Source organism: Struthio camelus, chromosome Z (genome assembly GCF_040807025.1).
Source record: "Struthio camelus isolate bStrCam1 chromosome Z, bStrCam1.hap1, whole genome shotgun sequence".
Classification (NCBI taxonomy): domain Eukaryota; kingdom Metazoa; phylum Chordata; class Aves; order Struthioniformes; family Struthionidae; genus Struthio; species Struthio camelus.
Window position 1 is genome coordinate 31,238,161 of NC_090982.1, and position 7,297 is coordinate 31,245,457.

Here is a 7,297-nt window from a genome sequence, read left to right on the forward strand (position 1 = left end):
TGGTAAGTGTAATGCATTTGCTCAGGAAAAAGGCAGTGCTGGCTGCGCTATGCACACAGCAGCTGAAGGATGAGGAACTGTCAATGGTACACACTGTTCCCAAACAGGGTGCTTATGCAGCCCAGTAATTGGGAAAAATAACAGACCATAAAATTATAAAAACTTTACAGGGCATTCTCCAGCTCAGGTAATGTTTTTTAAGTGCTTTTAGTTCCTGGGATGCAAGACATTATAAAAATGCCAACTATTATTGATCCATCTCAGATTATGATTTGTGAAAAATCAAACCTCAGGACGCATCCATTGTGGTGAAGTGACGAATCTTCCATTTTACAGCACTTACAGGTAAAAATGATCCCCGGCCCCAACGCAGAATGTGCTGTGCATTAACATTTAAGGCAGTGACAGCGGAAAATGGAGAGCAAGCGAGGAAAAATATCTGAAATGTACACTTGAAAAATGAAGGAACAATAATAAAATAAGTTCCATTTATATTCAAGATAAAGGGAAGTAACTTTAAGCAAACAGAAAGATAAAGCCTGTAGGCAGGTCTATGAAGACACATACTTTGAAAATGACTATCCTGATGCACAATAAAAAAAAAATTAATGCAATCTTTAACAGCCTCCAAATGCCCCACATGCCCAGATACACCAAGGGATATCTTAGAATAAGCATTAGTTGAGGAGACTGTTAATTCAGTAAATAATGGAAAAACAGCTGTCTTGGATGTTTTCCCAAATAAATTCTATAAAGTCTTTAAAGAAACTCTGAGGTCTATTTTGTGTGGGACATTCAGGACGGCCTTTGAATGTAGTGAAGAGCTAAGGCATCTGGCAGAAGTCTAACTGCAACTGTGCATATCCATCATCCTTTGATCTAGTTTGCCTACAAATTGTTTGCAAAGGCATTTCTAAAAGACTTAAATCTTTTTTTCCCATTATTGAAAATCACAATTAGATCAAGTTTGTTAATCAAGGTTATTTGATTATTAAGAAACACATTTTTGGCTTTATCATATTAATTAGCATAAGTAACAGAAGGATCATTACTTGTGAAGTACAAAAAACCTTGGATTGCAATGCCTTAGTGCTTAAGCTGCGATAACAAGCTTCTACATCTATATCCAAAAACCATGTCGATTTTTTAAGAACAAATTGTTTCACAAGACCAAACAACCAGGAATTAAGCGAAGTACCCCTTTTATTTCCATAAATGCCAATTTTTCAAAAGAAAAGTTATTGGTAGGAAAGTATTGCTTTCAATAATTTCTTGAGCTTGAAAAATGTTTGGAAAAGTATCAAAATGGCCTGCTCAAAATGCAAAACGCAGTCTTCTCTGCCAGAATGCACAATATAAGGTAGTTATAGTGGTAGTTTAAAAAGATTTTACAGGTATGCCAAAGAAAATGCTTGAACTGATCTGGACCTCATTTTACCTGGCTGAAGGGCAACGAAAGCGTTCAGACCAAGTCCTTTCACTGTGTTCTTCCAGTCCCTGGTTACAAAGACGTTCCTGGCGCCCTGAGCCAAACTGCTCCTTTTGGCCTTGTTACAAGGACAGAGAGCCAGATCTACCGATGGTCCATAAGAGGGCACCGAAGAATTTCCAAGATTGGCCCAAAATTCTGTAGGACTAAGCTGGACTATCCGTTTTCCTTTTGTCAGTTTTTGTCTATCACGGAAATATAACCACAGTAAGAAAATGAATATATAGGAAAAAAAATCCTATTGCGTAACTGTAATATCTTGCACTTGTTTTTCTTGGCTTTTGAATTATTTAACATCCTTATTATCCTTATCCTCTGATATTTATTTTTACTTCATCATGCCCTTTCTATCAATTTCATTCCTTTACTCTTCTTTCAGCCTTTCTGTCTCTCTGAGCGCTTTGATTGTCCGATTAACTTGTTTCTCTCTTCCTTCCCACTTCTTGCTTATTTTCTTTGCCTTCCTTTTATTCCCTTCTGTTTCTTCCTCTTACTCTTGTCTTGTCCTCGACTCTGCCTGTCTCTCTTCTCTTTGCATTTCTCTCCTCGTGCTCTAGTTCTATCTTTACTTCTTGCCTTATTGTCCAGCTGATGGTTTTACTTTCCCTCCGCACACTCCTGTATTTTTCTCTCTTTGTAAGATACAAAGCTTGTATTCCGTTTGTTGCCATTTTCTTATTGTTGTTGTTTTTTCCCCCCTAACTGTCAGCATAGGAGCAAAGAGGAGCAAAATTCAGCTGTTCAAGTCCCTGTATATCCTACATGTTTTTGGTATTGTTTTTCTTTTAATATTACCTGTAACTGTTTCCTATCTTTCTCAATATTTGAGACTGCCTGATAGATGGTAACTTAACCCAACACTTGCGGAAGATTTATACCCCAGAATCTGAATCTTAGTAACACTGAAAAAAGTATAATCTCTGTGATTACTGAATTTAGCCAGAGCAGCAAGGTCAGCCCGTACCAGCAGATAGCATGAGACAGACACTACATGTTCTGCTGCATTTTTGAGCTCTGATGCCTGAAGGAAACTGCGTCAATATTATTTTTTTTTTTACGATAATTTTAGAAGGAACGCTTGGTTTCTACAGTCAAAAATCCCATGCGTATCATATCTGGTAGTTTTCTTATCCTTGCCTAAAAGAGAGTATGTCCCTCAGGTTACTTAATGAACAGAATTGAAAATAAAATCAGAAATAGCAAAATTGAACTATAATAACAAGACTAAACTGTCCTGTGGGGCATATACCTACAACCGGCACTAGAGGGAAGAGGGACAAGTATTTCTTCTTAAAACGTTGTCGTAGCCACCAGGCCACAGCCCGCACTACCGAGGAGGTGAGCTGCACACTCTCAGCCTCTCAGAGTCCGACAGTGTGGCAAGCCGCTCGAGAGCTGCTCTTCTGGTTACCATGTCATCAGCCCCTTAATATGCTTTTGCACTGCCACAGCTCCCAGTAATGATTTTTCTCTTTCAGTAAAATACAATTGGCCACTGAAGAGTGACATCTAAACAACCTAACAGAGAGGGCTTCTTGCTTAAGCCCTGAAAGATTGCTTTTCTTCAGATCTTGATGTCATATTCTGAGTTTCTCCAGGGAAAAGCAATGAAAATGGAAATTTTTATTTTGTATGTACACTGTGGTCCCTTATCTTGATTAACAGAACATTAGTTGCTTATTCCTGTGCTAAAGCACATTTACTGATAGTGTTTTAATATCCCGCTTTAGAATGACTTTGTCAAACACCCAAGTTTACACTGTACATGGAACAGGTAAACATGTTCCTTTCTTATTTTCCTGATAGAGATGTTTCTAGCATCCCTGTACATTTTACTTTTACCATTCATGCTCTGTACTTGCAAAGTTATAAAATAGTAGATATCTTAATCAATATTTTCCCACATAAATCTAGTACTGTATTGTATTACAATAGCGCGTTGTATCTCAGGTACTGTGACTCTAATCCAAAAGCTCATCAAAATCAGTGGGTGTCCTTCCACTGACTCCTCTCACCTTTGAAATAGGCCCTGTACTACTGTGGTTCTTTAGCAGGGCATTAGACTGGAAAACTTCCTGATATTCAGCACGGTCTGCTGCCCCTTCTTATTGTTTTGTTTGTTGTAAGTATGGCTACAGGTATTAGTTACGCAAGTATGTAGTCATATATTTACAGAAGAGCTAAACAAGGATTCCTGGCTCAAAGGAACTCAGAGACTAAGAAAACAGGAGGAGGAGGAGGAGGAGGAAATTCAGAGATGAATTGAGAAAAGATCAGAGCAAAGAGGAGGCTGGTGCTGTACGGTCCTTCTGATGGCTAGTAGATGGCCAACATTTGCTTAACTGTCCAAAAGTCTGAACTGCAAACTGGATTTGTAAGATGGGATTAAAAAAATAAAATGCAGCATAGCCAATGGGTTCAGAAATGCAATTTTAAAAGCAGGTCACCATAGAAATGGCTGAGTCAGGAGGACATGAGTGGAGCAAGAGCCTGAAACATGGCAGAGAAGCAGGGTGAGCAGGCAATAGGTATGAAAGGAGGAGGTTTTAGAAGGTGGCAAGGGTTTCCAAAGTGGATGAACTTTGCATCATTTACAGAGGGTGAAGAGATTGAGATGAGATTTGAATCAGCCTGGAGAAGACAAGGTTTACAACAGTCTGCACACACCTCCATGAAAGTCCAGACAAAAGTTGGAATGACTATTTAGCTGTGACAATGAAGCTGAGGGTTTTCTAGTGATGTGATTTCAACAATAGCTCACTTCGGGTTCAAGAATGATTACTGCAGGAAACCTACTTGATGAAAAATGAGGGCACTTAATATTCCATCATTTTCTCGCAGATGTTCTATTTGTCAGCTCTCTGATGCCTGAAAGATTTGAGCTTGGAAAACTAACAAAGAAATACCAGGAAGCACAAGGAGGGATGACTCCCACAGAGTAGCTGGCCTGCGGATACAAACCAATGTCAAGTACTTGTAGGACATTCCTCATCACAGTACGTAAGCTCTGTGTGAAGAGATGTTGTGGCAGAAAAAAAATAAAATCATATTTTCCTTAAAGCTGAAAAAGTTGGAAGAAGAAAAGTGAATTCTACCTTTGATAAACATTCCCAGTAGGTGCTCTCTCTATCAGTTTTTAATGTAAAAATGATGGTTTTGAAACCAGAATATTCTAGAGCCTGGGGAAAACACTGATGCCAAGCAACAAAATTAAATGTATCATTAGCTGCATATATGAGACATTCACAATGGAAGATGGAGCAGTCAAATTTTCAGCACTATTCAGAACTATTATATATATTATAGTATACGATACTATAGTACATACATATGTAATATATACTATATATATTCTGCACATATATATACACTATATATATGCAGCTTGTTAAAAATTGTCTGAAAACTGGTTTTTAAAGGCAAATTGTGTTCCTCTTTGCTTCTTTAAAAACCACCGATTTAAACAAACTGAATTATCAGCTATCAATTAATTGTCTCAGAGAACCTGTTGTATGTCAGACATATGGCAAATGTATAGTTCTTAACATCAGAAACTCCAAATGCAAAACACGAGCAGAAATTAGAATCATGATGTCAGTCTCAGTCAATCCAGAAAAACAAAGAACATTTCCTGTTTTAGATAATAATAGTAGCATGGTAATTCAGCAAAAAGCTCTAAAATGCTTTAAGCTTCAAATATCTTGCATTTTAGCTCCATTTTCAAGGCTTTCTTAAATGTTCTCATCTTTTTCCTTTGTGTCGGTGAGAAATAGGTGTACGATCTGAGAACACAGTACGGTCTGAGAATACAGTACTGCAAATCCTGTTTGGGGATCCTCAATGGTTGGCTTGAAAGAATCAGACCAGATGTAGAGAGTGGGAAAGAGGTTCAAGCAACTCAAAAAGATGCCACAGGCTCAGACAAATATCTGCCACAGGCTCAAATAGTGTTTAGTATTAGAAGGCTTCCTTCATGCCTAGAAATGTGAGGTGCATGCACACTTCTCAAGTGTTGTCAAACACTTTTCAAGTGTTGTCAAAATCATATATGTTGTCACAATACAAACAGCATGGAGGGGATCCTCCAGTTTTTTGCAATAAGGGACTAAGAACAGCCTAAAAGCATACACTGGAGATCTTAGAAATTAGGATCCTGCAATCTGGAGATTTCACAGCTTTTTTAGTTTATAGTAGTTATCTCTAGAGGATTATCCATAATAATAAATTCTGTAACTTATAAAAGCTCTACACTCCTTTCTGAAATTCTGCGAGAGTTGCTAATTTGTCCTTACCTAGACCTGAAGTCCTGCCTCTTCGCTTGAGGAGCAAGTAGAACTTTTCTGGAGCTCCTCTATTACTAACAGATGAGAGGCAGAAAACAGCCAATGGATGTTTCACCCCAGGCTCTTGGTCCTCCATGCTCCATGCCTTTCTTACTTTTAATTGTTGTCTTTTCTGCCATGCTTTTGCGGAATAACTGAAGTATTCCAATCCATGGGTAAACTTAAGCAATTGTTAAGACATTTTTAAGCAGAAGACAAGGATGCTATAGAGGCAGGTGTACCATTCAAAAAAGACCTTGATTGAGTGCAGAGGCCCCCATGGCTTAAAAGCCTAAATACTTTGGGGAGTCCTTTCTGCAGAGCTCACTACAGAGGCTGTAGTTGGTGTACATCTGGTTTTGAAGGGACTCAACTTCCATTTCAGCGTGAAAAAAGAAATAGATTCTCAAAACGTGCAACTCTTGGACTCTCTGTAGTATTTGGCCTTACATATCTGGAAGCAAACAGCTTGGTTTTGAGCACAGGAAAGCTGTTCTGTACACATTACCTGCTTGAAAAACTGTCCTCCACATCCTGCTCATCTGCTCTATTCAGGGCAACATGAGCGCTCCAGGCTAGGTCACTTTTAACACAGGTGCAACCAAGGGTGGAACCAAAGAGCAGCACTAGTCCCATATTAATAAAAGCCTAGGTAGCCCAGTAGCCCAGAGAAACTACTAGGCTCTGTAGAAGCAGGTAGAGAAATAGAAACAAAGAGTGTGTCTGCAGATGTTGTTTTCATCCTTCAGACTATCCCAGGTAGATTTTAGCTTCTCAGGGACACACAGTAACTAAATAGCTAAAATGAAAAATGATAAACTTTATCCTTACATGATCTTAGGGTTCGTATGATGGGAATGAGAAAAACAACAGAGATGATGATTACACTAACTAGCAGTCTCAGACTAGTTCCTGTAGCTCATTTTTTATTAAATAATAGTCAAATAAGGTTGTTTTGTATTTCTGATTAGACAGGAGGTTAGCATGAGGTGGTGGCTCAGTAATATTTCCATTAGTGTCATTTACGCTCTACGTGACTCTTTTTAATAGTGAGTGCTTGGAATTTGTTTGTTTAGCTGTTTCCTTTCTCATCTCCTCATTGCCCATCTGCAACAATTTCATAGCTTGAACCTTTCCTATAAACTACACATTGACAGCTAATACAGGGCCTTTATACACTGTCATTATGGTGTGCAGCTACAGAACAGGACTTACCTTTACTACTTTAACAAGGTGAGGATCCATGCCCCAGTGATGTTTAAGAAAGTCTTTCAGTTGCTAGAAAGGAATGGGGGTTGCAAGTGAGGAAAATTTTCTGTGCAAAGGGGTATACACGTTTTCCTTTATAGCCCATACTCCTCCTTTGGTAGTCTGGAGACTATTAATAAAGTAAGTAGACCAAAAAACCCCGACAAAGCACTTGTTTCCAGCCCCCTCCTTTACGTACGCCCTCCTGAAGAATCTGGGCTTTTTGCCCCTTTGGGCT